A 16,361-nucleotide genomic window follows, 5' to 3' on the forward strand; every position below is an offset into this window, starting at 1 on the left:
CCTTCTCACACTCATTATCCTGCAACTGCTTAGTTGCTTGTTCTAGAGTCAACTCTTCTCTCTCTTTCTGTTCTTTCTTTAACCTTTTCATTTCCCTCTGTTTAGATTCTTTTCGCCAGTAACGGAAAGAATCAAACATTGCCGGCCGGGCTTTCTTCCTAAACAATTTCGCTTCTAAATTGTCGAGAATTTCGGGTTCAAAACTACCATGTAGTGGCCAACTAAGGACACCATCTTTCTCAGTATAACGGACCCACACCTCATTATAAGATATAGGACCCACACCATGCTTACAATATAAATCATATAGGGGAGTCCCAACCGGAGGAACCAGACATGAGTCCTCCAATCGTGAGTCACTGTTGCAACCAAAACAAGACAACATACAGCTTTTCCGACTTACCATTTTCAATCTGGAACACACAACAAACAAAACACGAAACAGATATGTGCACCTGAACCAAGAACTTAGGCCTACCAAAACGAACTGATGTATCGATACCCAAACTAGACCAAATAGATTATCGCAACCAGAACAACCAGTGATAATCTTACGAAACCAAACCAAACCAAGAACCGATCAAGGATTTTAACAACCCTCACAAAGTAACCAGCTAGCAACCACTAAATACTTAACTGAGGCACTGAAGACGTCACCAAGGAGAAACCCGTCACGTTTCGCTGTACTAAGGACTGCACCTCGGGTCCAAGACAGGGCGACGGTCAAGGCAACGGACCACTGCAGCCGTCCTGAACGGGAACCCTCGTGGAAGAGAACGTCGGGCCACTTTTGCGATATGCCGGGATCGATGAAGTGGGGCGCCTCCCTCAGGAATCTTCACACGAAGCTTCTCGAACTCTTCAGGCTTTTGGACCGGTACCGAATGACGTCGCCCCACGTTGGGCGCCAATTGGAGTTCTGGACTTTTTGGTTCCGTCCAGAGGTGTCAGGGAACAACACCCGAAGACCCCGGAGTTCCACCTGCCTTGGCGCACAAATGAACATAAACACGGGCTTCTCGATGGTGGCGTCAAAGACCAAAGGTTTATTACTGCAGGGACACAGAAGTCACAGAAACTATGCATGGGCAGTAACTAGGAGCCTGTTCAAATTGTACAAAGAGGGTTGCTCCTTATATACGAAAATTTGGCCTTCAGGCGAATTCTTCACATGTTAGTACATTCCCAAACCTTTGTGTCCTAAACAATAAATATTTGGCGTTGCACAGGAATCGTCGACAATATCTGATGTCAAAACATTACGAACGAGGGGTTCCCACTTTTCCATCATACTCTCATGTCAACTTTTCATTCAAGACCCGGACCGCCTCATCGTAAATTTCGTTACCTCCCCCTAATAAAGGCCCAGAAGGAAAGGAGCAGAGCCAGGTGCAGAAGATAGAAAAGCAGGATAAGAGATGTTTGTGGGTTGTAAATGGGCAAGGCTACCGGCTTCGGCCGCCTAATCGTGATCAAGGCAACGACCACAAGAACCAGTATAGCAGGACTGGCCTCGGGCATAGAAGGCAGCCTTTGTCGAGTCATGCAGCTACAGCGTGATCTGGTTTAAGGTGCACGTGTCATGAAAGAGGTGAATCTCCGGCTAAGGTTACGTGTCCTTAATCGAAATAAAGTGATCAGAGGTTATTGCGTATGTGAGGGCAAGAAACACAAAATGGCGGCCATGATCTAAGATGGATGCCGTGGGTAGATCAGTAATGTGTTTATAAAAAGAGTGCTCTTACTCGTAGCGTAGCGAAAACACCAGGATATGCTAAATGGATCATTTGCGGTTCGCTGATACCAATATTATGTATTTCCGACAATATTGAAAACACGGGTTCAAATCGTCCCGGAACCTCAAGCACTTTGCACTTTTTCATAAACTTAGCAGTCCCTGGAGAAAAATATGAATCAACAAGGCTTGTGTTAGAAAGACGAGTCTCTACCGGAGAAGCCGGTTCGAATTTTGATAGACCAGGTAGTTGATAGATGTCAGACTTCCTGCCACGTTTGTAAAGTACAGGAATCAACACCTAGCAGACCTGATGATGGAAATTTGCAGGAGCACTCGCAAACCTGCATCACAGCAATGATTTATGAGTTAGTAGCATACACCGATGTAAGAGTTAATAGACATCCACCATAGAGTGGCCGATAAACGTTTCCCCAACTACTTGGGGTTGGGAGAGAGAATGAAGTATGTAAACGTCTTCCCTACCAGTTCCCTAAGATTTGTTTTTTACTTATTCAAAGATAACATGCGGTCATCGGAGGAGAGGGGTCGGACGTGACGCACAGCCTGGCTGCGGATCGTGGAACATCTATGGCCTCGACCAAGGGGGAGCCACGGAGCAAAGAGATGCGGAACGAGGCACCATTCTCAGCATGGGAAGTGATAGAAAGAAGGGCTATCCAGAAACCCCCTGCTCATTGATCAGCTCGTGCCTGAAGTCCCAGCACGTCGAGCCCGATTGATCGGCTCATTGCTAAAAGACTCTGCTCTCCTTGGTCCACTTTTTATCCGATCCCACTCCACCCCCTCTTCCCTCGACCTCCCAAAGCACGCCCCTATCCCCCCCTTTTTTCATATGGGATTTTGAACTTGACTTAACGAAAGAAGAACAAAATGCGGGTACCCCGTCTAAAGGTACCTATGATAAAATTAGTTAAGGAACAGGACAAAACAGGACTGTGATCCGAGAGCAAAGAATGGTCACCCCCTGCAGCGTGGAAACTTGGATTTGGGCTGGACCTTAGCTTCACCGCCGGTGCTCAACAGTGCCAACGAAAGAAGAAGAACAATGAGAGCCTACCAGTGATGGCTCGCTGTAATAGGACACTGGAAAGAAGAACTCCTTTTTTTTTTAACATTACCCTCCCCCTCTGACTGTAACTCATGTTGAGTTGAATTCCTCTCCCAGCCACCTTCGTATTGACTATCTTCCAATCGAGTTTTCGAGATATTATATCGGTCACTCCCAACTGTACATTGATAGTTAAGAAACATTAACTCAACATAATGACGATTGTATAACATCAGCCGTGCACATGAATATGCTGTCTAGTTTGACCCCCACGAAGTCTAGGCCTTAAGTAATGTACGTAATATCCCTTGTTCTGCCAGAACGTTTTATGATATCATGTTTGTGTTCAAGCGAGCTTCCCTCCTCCCATCTCCGGGTCTGACGTATGACGCAGTTGATGTAATTTTGTATGCGCTACCTCCTCGCCTATCACATCAACTACATGTAATTATGTACAATTCTGTCAGATTATTTCTGTCTGTCCTAAGACTCTGTACTGTGAAGAGAGAACGCCTGAAATCATTTACGATGTCGAGGTTAAGAATTTAACGAAGGTGGATGTGGGCTAGACAAGCTGGCTAGATATGTTGAAAAGGGAGGACTGTTAAAATCTGGTATGCGATGTCAACATAATCGGCGCCACCTTGTCCTCACTCAGGCCCGTACTCTCTAGTAAGCAGCAGCCATTTTGAAGGCGCCATGGCCCCTCTGCCCCTCGCCGATCACCAGCGCGTCCCCCTGGCGCTGCGAACACCCCCCGCACTCTCTGACCACCCCCGCTCTCTCGTGCATTGACCTTACACCCCTCCCCAGCGCGACCCGACCTCGGAAGCGACTCCCCCCCCCCCGGCCAACACCTCCCCGGCCTTTGATGAACCCCCTTCCTCTGCCCTGCCCCGCTCCCAAGCCGCCACCTGGCCCTGCAGCTGCCATTTATTGGCCCCCTTCCTGTAAACAGTTGCCCCGATTCAAAGGATCTCCGACTAATCAAAGGCCTCCCACCCCGTGCAAACCGACCAGATGCACCCGTTCCAGGAATCGACAGAGTATCCTGCTGTGGAATAGCCATCACTTTCTGTAGATATGTGTGGGAATGAGCTTGAAGTGGGGATTCCAAGGATGTCTTTCCGTACATCAAAGTCTTAACAAGAATGTGTCACGTGTAATAAAGCAATAAACCTATGTATAAGAGGCCAGGCCTCAGAGATGTGGTTAGAGCACCTCCCGAAGACATTCTGTGTGCGTGTCCGAAATGACAGGCTCTCCTCATGAGAAATAAACCCTGTTCTTGCGTTCCAGCTTCCAGCGCCTGTCTCTTTATTTGGTAACTATTTGCTATGGGAAATTAGAGGCGTCCTTGCGCCAACAGCCAGGGCATTCAACAGTAAACGGCTGCTTTTCCTCATCATTTCACATTTTAGGATTATCAAATTTCCCTTGCTGTCTTTGGGTTAATGTGTTTTGGCTGCTCCGGAGGAGTTCCTCCCCATGCCAAATTGGCAATTAAGTACCAAGGGGAGTTAGGCCCAATGGACCAGGTTCTGGCTGGGCCGTATCAAATATATAACAGGAGAGTAGGCCCGGACCTGTATTGTTTTGGCGTCTTTGAATTAGCTAGACCAAACTATTTCCATTCATTTGATCTGGTACTTTATTTATACCTTTTTTTTCAACTTTTAAAAAAAAGCTTTGTTATCTATTCGGAACAGAAAGAGACTATAAAGTCTATATACATAAAATACTTGTGTACATATGATTAACAAAACATTAAACAACAGAATTGTGATTTGAATCTACAATGTAAATAAACATTAATGTGCAGCAGCACCGACTGTCCTTTTGTAGTAGGACAAGTCAGTGCAGTTTAGAAGACAGTTCTCTGCGTCTGCCCCCAGAACCGTTGCATACACATCAGTAGAAATACAGGTAATTTTTTAGTCCACCCCACCACCCCCGATCAACCTCTTCATGTACTGCAGTGCCATGGCCCAGTAATACATCCTGAAGTTCGGGGGCCCCCCAACCACCTCTATCCCTTGGAATGGTGATGAACCTGTATGCCCTCCTTGTTTTACCGTGGGGCCAAATGAATGTGTTCAATACTAACTCTAATGCATGAAACCATCTAGCCTCAAAATATAGAGTTATTGCTCTGAAAAAGTAAAGAAACTGAGGTAGGATTAACATTTTGATAACATTGGTGCGGCCGACTAGTGATAGGTGAAGGTTGTGCATTCTCTTTAAGTCAGATCTTACTTTAGTCAATAAAGGAGCCATATTCTGCTCCACGACCCCGTCTAAATCTGCAGAGATCTCGACCCCTAGGTACACTGCTGAACTAACTACGCGGCTATTGTTGCAAGTTGTATGGGGATTTCAAACTATCTGGGTCTTAGCCCTGTTGAGTCTATAGCCTGAGACCTGGCCACATTGCTGGGCTTCAAGTTCAACCTCACTAATAGCAAGGGCAGGATTTGGTGTTAGAATCGCCACATCATCCGCAGAGGCCAATGTCTTAAACTCCTTGCCATTTATGCTTAGGGGGGGATGTTTGGGTTAGCCTCTAATCTGCGCAGTAAGGGGTCCATATATAGTGCAAACAACAGTGAAGAGGAAGGGCATGTCTGCCGAGTCCCTCTGCTGATCTGCACCAAGGCTGAATATCCTCTATTGATCCTAATCCTGGCTGTTGGCCCACTATACAGGGTCTGGATGGCCCTAATATAACCCTCCCCTATACCATACCATATCCTTACTGTCCACAGGTAGTCCCAAGAGACCCTATTGAACGCTTTTTCCGCGTCTAAAAATAATGCTTCCATAGGGTCTGCCGGGATTCCCGTGGCATCAAACAATGTAACTACTTGTCTAACATGCTGTGTAGTGCCTTTACCTGGTATGAATGCAAAACAACAGTTGATGGACAGAATGCAGAACAATGTCATACATTCACCCCAGTACAGAGATCTGGGCCTAAATCCATCGTTTTTTTGCACTCCACACCACCGCAGATCAGACATGGCCCTATGCAAATCAGCCTTGACCCTGTGCCTCATGGGAACAGTCCAGCCCGAACTGCCAAGCCATGTCTTTCCTGGACCGGAATCAAGCATCCTAGGCCCGGTTTCTGGCCATCAGCCGTCTTCAGCCAGTATAGCTTGACTCCAGTGGTGTGGAGAGCATGGGACTCACGTCTGAGCATACCCATCTCACTCGGGTGACAAATGTTCTGCATTCTGTCCATCAACTGTAGTTTTTGCATTTGTCACCCCGAGTGGGATGGGTATGTGAGCGAGCTGCTACGGCAGATAGATGTACAGAGAAGGAGAAGAGACGCCTTGTGCGCAGAGCCATCAGGAAGGAAGCGAGGACTTATGGCATCACCTTACAGTACACTCTTTGTTTAATGCCATCCACATCAGCAGAGCAGAGGCCTGTAGAAAGGTCCTGGCAGGCTCGGCTCAGCTCCCTGAATACTGGAGGGGTGGGGAAGATGCCTGGCTCTGGCTCAGCCCGGGGTCCTGTTGGCACCTCGAGTCCATGACGAGCTGATCCTCCATGTGGCATTACCTGCTACTCTCCCCTTACCCCAGGATGCAATGTAATGGCCAGACCTGCTGACTTTAGAACTGGGGATCGGGTTCGAGTCACTGAGTCGCTTGACATCCTATAGTTCTGGACGAATAAGCTAATATTCCCGGGACAATAAAAATGAATGTGACCTTGTGTAAGGTAACTGGAATGAATGACGCCCCTTAACAGGAGACAAGCCCATCCAATACCTGGCCTCTCTGAAGAGAGCACGCATCGATGGTAATATTGGTATTCATGGTTAATGCCTTTACTTCTAGAACGTTGCTTATTAATATTTTCAAAAAACACAGTTGATGGACAGAATGCAGAACAATGTCTTACATTCACCCCAGTACAAATATCTGGGCCTAAATCCATCGTTTGTTTGCACTCCACACCACCCTAGGTCAGACAATGGCTATATGCAAATCAGCCTTGACCCTGTGCCTCATGGGAACAGTCCAGCCCGAACTACCAAGCCATGTCTTTCCTAGACCAGAATCAAACATCCAAGGACCGGTTTCTGGCTATCAGCCTTCTTCAGCCTGGATAGCTTGACTCCAGTGATGTGGAGAACCTGGGACTCACGTCTGAGCATACCCAGCCCACTCGGGGAGCAAACTGCAAAAAACACAGTTGATGGACAGAATGCAGAACAATGTCTTACATTCACCCCAGTTCAAAGATCTGGGCCTAAATCCATCATTTGTTTGCACTCCACACCACCCTAGGTCAGACAATGGCTATATGCAAATCAGCCTTGACCCTGAAGACGGCTGGAACGCCAGAAACCGGTCATCGGAAGCTTGTTTCCGGTCCAGGGAAGTCATGGCTTGGCAGTTCGGGCTGGACTGTTCCCATGAGGCACAGGGTCAGACTGATTTGCATATAGCCATGTCTGAACTGGGGTGGCAGAGTGGGCTAAAGAACGGTGATGGATTAAACCCAGATCTTTTGACTGGGTGTGAGTGTTTGATTGATTCAGATGCCCCGTCCATCACCACCCCCTTTTGTACCGTATTAATATTTTCAAGCAGCTGTTTATTAGTAATGCGATGTCACTTCCCCCTGCATGTAGGTTAAAAGTTCTACTTGAATAATGATTTTGGGAGGGTTTCTAGAGGGAGTCTGTTTTGCATAATGAAATTCCTGAATGCTTATTGGCTTTTATTATTGCAACTTTATTAGCACATCCAGTGAATACCATTCTAACGGCTTGATTCTCTGCTGTTAAAATGCTATAAAAAGTGTTGTTTTGGGAATGTATAATTTTCATTTTTTCCTTGGGATCAAACTCTACGTCAGAATGCTCACTAATCTTAAACTTAGAATATTTTGGAGTTGTTTAGTTTTATGTTATTCTCTCAATAATTTATGTGCTTGACTAACCTTTTACATTTTGCCTTATGTAATGACTTTTAATTGTAAATACACCTTGCTTGAATCTTGCCCTGAGTGGAGAAGTGTGGCTCACTGGTTAGAGGACGCAGACCTGGAAGCAGAGGTCAGCCCGGGACCAGGGTTCAATTCCCGGCTCGGCGGGGTCTTGAGTCCTAAAATGTCCATGGACTCGGCAATTCTCTCTCCGGTGCCTACTCGATTCACGGGTTCACACTCTGCGACTCTGGGCAATAGCTTGCTTAATCTCCACAACGGCCCCTCGCGGCGGGATGCCTGGCTTTCACCTTGCGGTTACCCTGCCGGGGTTATCTCACAGGGGAATACCAGGATGGGTTCCCTAAGCAAGCGCTTAGAAACCGCTTGGTGATTTGCGCTATATAAATTCCTGTACATTTACATTAATTTCCCTGTGTGGATTTACTAAGTGGGTATTCAGGAGTGCTTAGGGTTCTCATCCTTTGATACTTCCATATGGCTCAAATCCGTCCAATCAACCATTTAAATGCTAAAAGTACCAACACAATTGAATAGGATACAAGAAACTAAGATTGCCATAAAAGGCAATGAATGGTAAGGATCGGACAAACCAAAGCACACTAAAAATACTGGTGCTGTCCACAGTTAGGGTCTGATTTAGAGGAGGTAACTATGTTGCACACGTGAGACATATGATGTGTCACAAGTGCATTATATACAATGGCACGTGTAATACGTGAGATGGGATATCCGTCATGTTTGTGATGGAGTAACCAATCCGCCGAACTGTAAATCACACCCTAAATGTTCAATAGAAAGTTAACAGTTATCCATAGGCGAGACCTAAAAATAAAGCCACTGGGCATACTCTAACTTATCTTTGATTCATTTCCTTTAGGAAATTGCAGCCTTTAAGAGGTAAAGTTTCTATCATTGCTGCTGAGTTAAATTCCATTAAAGGAACATGCGCATAATATCAGCCTCTGTATACCCAATGAAATCATGAATTTCTACTAGTAGTATGAAAAAATACTAGGCTGTAAAACGTCGGAGGATTGGACATAGGTCAGCAATGTGAAAAGTGTTACTGAATTATGTTGTCATGATAAAAAAACTTTGAAAGCGGTCCAGTAGTCCCCATTATTATGTAAATTATATGTAAAGATGAAGAATGCTAATAATCTATTTTTGATCATTTTAGCGTTTTGAATTTTAATTGTGTTGATTCTTACACATGTTATTGTTATCTATTGTACTTATCATTTAATGTAATTGTGAAAGTTTTTTTTTGTTCAAAGTAAATTGTAAGTTTGAGTTGTTCATTGTTGTACACATTTACATTATGCTTTTGGTAAAATAACAGTTGAAGTGAAATTCAGTGCAAAAATAATTATTTATCTTTTTCTTTCATGTGTGTAAATGTTTGAATAGTCCTTAAATACGTTCCAATGTATTTTTTAGGCCCTCTGCAATACGGCTAAAGCGTTCTGTGGTTATACATGCAATCAGCTTGTCCAGCTGTTCCTCTTTGGAAGAACATTTGGATATTTTCAAATTATATGTTATTTGACGTTTTATCACAGTTGGCACGGGTAAAACAATTAGTGCCTGATCTTCGATTGTTTACTTCCAGGGCAAAGTTACAGTTATAGGGCTTAAAACAGTTGTATGGCTATGAGGTCTGATAACAAGTATTTTTACCAGCTTCAGGCAGCTATATGAATTCATTTCAGGGCTTAGAACTGTGTTAACACTGGCTTAAGGCTGGGGGGAAATCTAGGCTAATCAGCGACAACTTTCTGTATTTAGAACCATCTTAAGTCAGTGATATGTTTTGTAAATTAGGCCGTTTCTTCTTATTTGCCTAAATTACCTCCTACTCCAGGGATTTAGCATCTGATTTGATAAGGATTTCCCTTTTTTGCTGGCTAAAAGAAATCTTATGTAAGGTTTAAAACAGTTAGAAGAGCGTCTAAAACTAGGATGGACAGCCTGAACGAAAGTCATGATAAATCAGATACATTTTTCGTGGCACAAAAAATTGTGGGTTGGACTCCAGTAGGGGAACGAGTTTAGTTATTCGGGTTCTAGATTAGCGGTTGTTGGCACAAACTTGTGATCTAGAATTTCTGAGAAGTCTTAACAAAATTCAAACCATAATCTGCTCAGAGTTCTAGGACGTTTTGTGCTGTTGTGTCTGCATATTACATTGTTATTTTGTTTGTATGTGTGTATATTTGTGTATATATTAGAATTTATATTTCTATGTTGGTATTTTATGTGTTTGTGTGGATTTGGATAGTAGTATGCAGGCGTGTGTATATCTGTTTACGTCTGTGTGTGTTGTGTTTCACAGAGAGTTTAGCATACGTGTGTATGTTTCTGGTTACATGCTTTAGTGTATGTGTTTGTTCATTGGGAATGTATATGTGTGCATTTATTTGTGTAGTTTTGTGTTTTGATCATTGTTTCTGCAAGTATGTGCAAATGCATGAGTATGTATGTGCACGCACTCAAGGATCTTTGTCCAGACTGTTGTGAGTGAATAATAAAATGAGACAAAAGCATAAAATGATAACAGATTATGTGGGATAGGTATTCTTGGAGACAGACACCATATTCCTTCTCTTAGAGTGTCACAGTCTCTTGGCAGCTTCAGTCAGTGAGACTGTGCTCTTCAAACTATCCTCTCTAAGACATGTCTTTGTAAATGTTGTGGGCAGAGAAGGCCTGCAATGCAAAAGAAAAGAAGAGACAAATGTACACAAGAACTGGTCATAACTGAGGTTTATTTAGTCAGAAGGCATAACAAAAATAACATACAGGAAACAAAACCCTGATCATTGACTTGCTTTGCTTATTGTAGTAAAGCAAAAAAAAAATTAATACTTAAATATTACATTAGTTATCTTCGCTACGTTCACCTCAGTAGTTGGATGTTTAGAAATCGTGATTTGTGTTAATTGACTAGATTTAAAATAAGATGATAGAAACCCTTCATGTACCAGCTTATGCTGTAGTATGATGGAAGTAAACATTACAAAGAAAATCACAAAAGGAACTTCAAATTCATTGCTGGCAGTAGACCAGCACATAAAGGTGCATGTGCTGCAGACTAGTGATGTCAATGAACCCTCAGTTCAGTTTCATTTATACATGTGTTTACCAGTACAACCATGAGCAATAGAAATAAGTGAATGTGTTTTTTAGTGTTTTAATGTCTGGCCATGCAGTGTCCTAGAACCAAATATAGACTGCTCTGGTGAATTAGCTACTGCAGTTTCTTCAAGGTATAAATCATTGCCCGACATCTTAACTGGCCCATTAGTAGTGAAAGAGTGTCACAATGCAATGGGTCAATACTTGTCATAAAAGTAGTGCGGGCCCTACAAATGTCTACAGGTGCAGCAGTGGTTGCCAGAGGCCAGTCGGTGAATGAAACACTTTGATTTCCACAGGAGTTCAGACAGAGATATTTGGAGGAGAGGAACCTAACTCACTATTCACAATGTGGTAACCTCTTGCCTAAGGCTGATTTTTGAAGCAATGTCTGGGGAAATGGCAACCATAATTGGAAGGATTGCTCTCAGGCATCTCAGTTTAAAGGAAAATACAGTCACCCAAAATGTACTGAACCAATGTCGAGGCATGTGCGCTAAGGAGAAGATGGAGTGGATCCCACTGAGATCAACCGAAGGGATGGCACTGCACTTCAATATAGGTTTTTGTGGCAGATTGATATCGGTTTTGATCTGAGTTTTACCACCCTGGGTGATTTTAAGCTCCACTTGCACTAAAATTGTGACCTCCTTGCACATGAAACTGACAGTCACATTCGACCGTGTTGGAGCCTTCACTGGCATGCTCAACTCTGTATTTTACTTCGTCGGGGATGACTGAGTCTCATCTTTCTTCACTGGGAAGGTGTTGGGCACCTCTGTATTAACATAAACCACTTCTTTCAAGGTAAATGAGGTACCCACCTTTACTGATCTATCACTGCTGAATTCGAAGCTATGGGAGACATACTTATTAAAACTCTTTGGAAGAAGTAGCAGTGAACTGCTGCTCAATGTTTGATTGATGTTTCTGATGATACTGATCTACCTGAATGTTCCTTTCACTCTCTACCTGTCTTACTGTCCCACAGAACCGTGGCTTACATACCGGACCTTCCAGGGCGCAGAGGATACACATAGGAGACTTGATCATTGAAACCGATATCACGGTAATTCGCCAAATATTCACCAGCCCTGGCTATAATGCACCTCCCACCTTTATTTATATCCTGGTACAGAGCCCAGGCTCCACTCTGGACTCTGTGGGAGGAGACCGTATCATTCATGTCTGCAAACACTAGATTGGTCTCCTGAGTCAACACTAAAGCCCTGCCCTCTCCATCAATATCCTGATAGACTGTGATCTGGGGATTTCTCAGGTCTTCAGTGATCAGCCTAAGAGAAGATGCCCAATCATTCTTGCTAATCTGTGCATATTCTCCCTCCTCCAGGGGTAGGCATTGTCCCCTAAAGTGTATATCCTCGTATAGGACCCAGGGCTTGCCGACGACCTTCACAGAAGAGATGCAGTCATTGAAGCTTTCATTCACCAGATTAGGAACATCTGAAGTAAATGTCTTAGAGAGTCCTCCGAAGTTAGCATGTTCATAGACAATGATTGTGTTCATGGTTGCAAGCTTCAGAATGTCAAACGTGTTCCCTTCTTTGACTCTGTAATGTAAAACAAAAGCAACACAGTGGAGAAACATCAAGTAGGGTTTTGCACAAATACACAGCAGTGATTCTTCTCCATGCAAAGAAAAGCTTTTATCACCAAAACGGTTACATTCTGCCGCCTGTGCTTGGAAAATGGCTTTCCAGATTACGGGCCACATGTACAACCAAGTAATTTGTGACTAGCAAATTGCGTCGCAATAGCAACTTGCAATTTGTGAGTCGCAAATTGGTATGTACTGCAGTGTCAGAGACACTCTTAGCAATTCCCAATGGGGTCGCAAAATGCGAGGCTCATGAATATTAATGAGCCTGTCGCAATTTGGTACCCCATTGAGAATGGCTGGCCCTCCCAGGGATTGTGCCCTGCTGAGATCAGCAGACCTCCATGTCTGGGATTGCCGTTCAATAAAGTATTTTTTTTTTTATGTAGCCCGTTTTCCTTAAAGGAAAATGTGATGCATTATAAAAAATATATATATTTTTAGAGACAGTCACAAAGTGGAAGGGGTCCCCAGTGGACCCCTTCCAAATTGTGACTGCATTACTATCCTCTTCAAGAGGATGGTAATTTACGAGTGTTTTGCGACCACATTTGCGGTCACAAAACATTCATACATTGCTTTGCGGACACTATTAGGAAGGGAACACCCCTTCCTAATAACGACTCGCAATTCCTAGATAGCAAGTCGCAAATAAATTATGACTCGCTATTGAAGAATTGTACATGGCCCTGCGCCATTTTGCATGCACAAACGGATTGCAACCCGTTTGTGCAGGCAATTTAGGGTCATAAATCTGGCCCTTTGAGCTTTGTTCACCAATACTTTAGAGGTACCACAGTTAAAGCAGTTTGCTACTGCACATTTTTAGGGTTTAGTAGGCGTGTAGATAGCCCATACATAATGGTTTTGAGTAAATCACCGGAGTGGAGAAGTGTGGCTCAATGGTTAGAGCGGCAGACCCTGATGCAGAGGTCTGTCCTGGGGCCAGGGTTCAATTCCCGCCTTGGCGGGTCTTGGGCTCAATTTCCTCGGACCTGATCATTCTCGCCTCAGTGCCTATTCTAATCATGGGTCTGACTCTGCAACTCTGGGCAATAACTTTCTTAATCTCCACAATAGCCCCAACAGCGCTGGGATGCCTCGCTTCACCTTGGGGGTGCCAAGGAGTGGACATTTCACAGGGAAAAGCCAGGAAGGGTTTCACAGCGGTATGAGTACAGCGCCAGGACGCCCCTTTGCTGGGGCAGCAGTGCGCTTTACAAGTACAAATTCATTTCATTTCATAAACCAGAAACCATGTCCTGGTCCTCTTAAACAGCAAAGATGTTGACACTTACTTATAATAGAAGCATAGTATGGGTCAATATCAATTTTCACTGCAGTAAATGTAGTCTTACAATTTATACAAACAAAAATATTTTTAAATAAAAATACAAATTCTCTGTGTTTCTCTTCTTCCTCACTTAACGCAGAAGTAACTTTGAACTAACTTTGGGGAACAAACGTAGGGAATTGTTTACTATTCGAGAAAACTGTGTGTGATAGAAATAGGACTAATATCCCACTTTGAAAGTCTAGTAAATTAATCTTGAGTTGGCGAAGAATATTTGTAAAAATGTAGGTGAGGGAGTCAGCAAAGGTACGTACCGAGTAGAATGTAGCCAAAGCAATGGCTAAAACCTGATTCGGATATTTTAGCCGCATTGTATCTGAAGTTCAGTCTAAGAAAAATTGTGTTTTCAAACCTGGAGAGATTCCAGACTTCGTTGGCACACAAATACCCCTTGGGTTGTGTAGGGTCAGATGTCACTGATGCTGTATCACTGTGCCATCCTTCTCCTAATTTAATCACGTCTGACTGCCATTATATATTTTCCTTCTCTGTAGACTTGTGACCTGGTTTCCTTTCATGTTCACAAACAACTGTAGTATATTGTTCCTAAGCAAAGTACTTGACACTGTAGTGGATGAAGTTTCACCATAAGTGATGCAGAGAGAGAACACCATTCCCTGTGCCAGGCCATCGTAGAACTGTATCCAATGGCAACCAAATTCTTTATTGGGATTCAGATTTTTTCCCTTTAACTTAATTTGGAGGATGACCTTTAGGAGCACACACACCTGAAACAATATCTCACATACTCCAATACTATTGCTATTTTTGTCATGCTAGTGTGCCTTGTGGGCTGAATGTACTTAGTATTATTGCACAACTATAATATATGTGCCCCCAAAAAATAATTTTTCCTAATAAATGACACTTATGCTGTTCCTGAATTTTTGGAAGCTTCACCTTTCACTTTGTTGCACATACACTACAACTGGGTGGATTTCACAGGTTCAAATGAATTGGTGAATTGGAGAAGTTGCGCCTTTCAACAGGTTGCACTGAAACTGCATGTGGCTGGACTCCATTGACACTTATTAACTAGTGGATTTGGAAACCTGTGCCTTCTAGTTTGTTGTGTCTGAGGGTCTGATTACGGGTTTGGCGGTCCTGGAGTGACCCGCTACGCCACCGCCCCCTCCAGGACAGTCAAACAGGGCCGCCTCCTGCCCGCCATATTATGAGTTTTTCGTGGTCTGGCATGCACTGTGGCGGTCCTGCAGCAGTGCCTGTCAAAGGCACCTATGTATGACTTAGAAAGTTTAGTGCTTCTAATGCACTCGCTGTACTTGGCCTCCTCTCACAAAACGTTTTCTCCCACACTCCTAAAGCACGTTCCCAAATGTTCCATCTATGCCTTTAAAGACATTCTTGCAACTCTCTTTTGTCCTCCCTCATCCCTGCACTAATCTTGCAACCACTACTAAAGACAAGCAGATTGTTCTCTACTTCACACCTCTTCTCCATACCTGACTCCTCTAGGAATCTAAAGATGCTTGAAAGTTGATGGTCGCACTCCTTTGGGGTGTGTGGATGGTAAACTGCACTTTCAAATATTCATAGCATTTCTGGGTGCCTGAGAGTATCACCTCCTGTTCACGAGGTGTGAAACTATTGAAATACTTGATAAGCGTTCGCTGACAGGGAAAAAACGAACTCTTCCGGCACTCCTTGTATTCTGTATACTTTATAAATCGATCAACAACTCAGTATTTCCATTCGTTTTCATTTAATCTTCTTTTATGATTAATCCATTCAATTAATTCCTTGTTTTGGTTATAATGTTAGGTTCACATTATTCATTAGCATAGAATGTTCACAAAATTAACAGGGTCCCCAATGCATTTCGGGCATTCGCCCTTCTTCAGGGGGTTAATCCTAAAACAAAGGAATGGTAATCTATTATCGAATTCAAGTCCTAGGTCTCACATAAATAAAGTAAAATGTGAAACGCAAGTCTGGCATATGAATGAATTATGGCATCGGTGTACCACTGTGAATTCAAAGTAGGTGTGCCTTAGTGAAAAGAAGTGGTCTACACCATCTGGTTATGGTGATATTAACAAATCGTTGTGTTAGCGGTGACTCAGAACATTTACTGTGCTTGCAGTGAAAACAACGTTGTGAGCGCAGTGTTCTTGATCACGTGTCCCTAAAATCGTAACGTAAGCTTAATACCGAAGTACAACAGTATGGTGTGCACATAAACAGTGACATCAGTGAGATATTTTCAAAATGTGTGCGTAAGCAATGGAGTAGGGTGCGTGTGCTGAACAGCGGGAGAAATAACTTGTGTGTTACTGCGTAGAGAATTCGTCTTTTGGGTGTGTGCCACCCTGGAGCAAAATGACTCGTGCATTATCGTCAGGGGTCCCCTGTGTTTAGACAAACCACCTAAGCAAGACATTATGGACTATGTACTTATTCTCCGTTCCAGGATGGCTGAGTACATGAAGAAGGCCAGTAAAAACCTTGAGGA

At 43.6% G+C, this 16,361-nt stretch overlaps 1 pseudogene; it reads right to left on the bottom strand.

The window, feature by feature from the left end:
• Positions 1 to 11,444: 11,444 nt before the first annotated feature.
• Positions 11,445 to 12,444, bottom strand: LOC147706489 (epidermal differentiation-specific protein pseudogene; annotated as a pseudogene).
• Positions 12,445 to 16,361: the final 3,917 nt, after the last annotated feature.

Source organism: Lissotriton vulgaris, chromosome 7 (assembly GCF_964263255.1).
Source record: "Lissotriton vulgaris chromosome 7, aLisVul1.2, whole genome shotgun sequence".
Lineage (NCBI taxonomy): Eukaryota > Metazoa > Chordata > Amphibia > Caudata > Salamandridae > Lissotriton > Lissotriton vulgaris.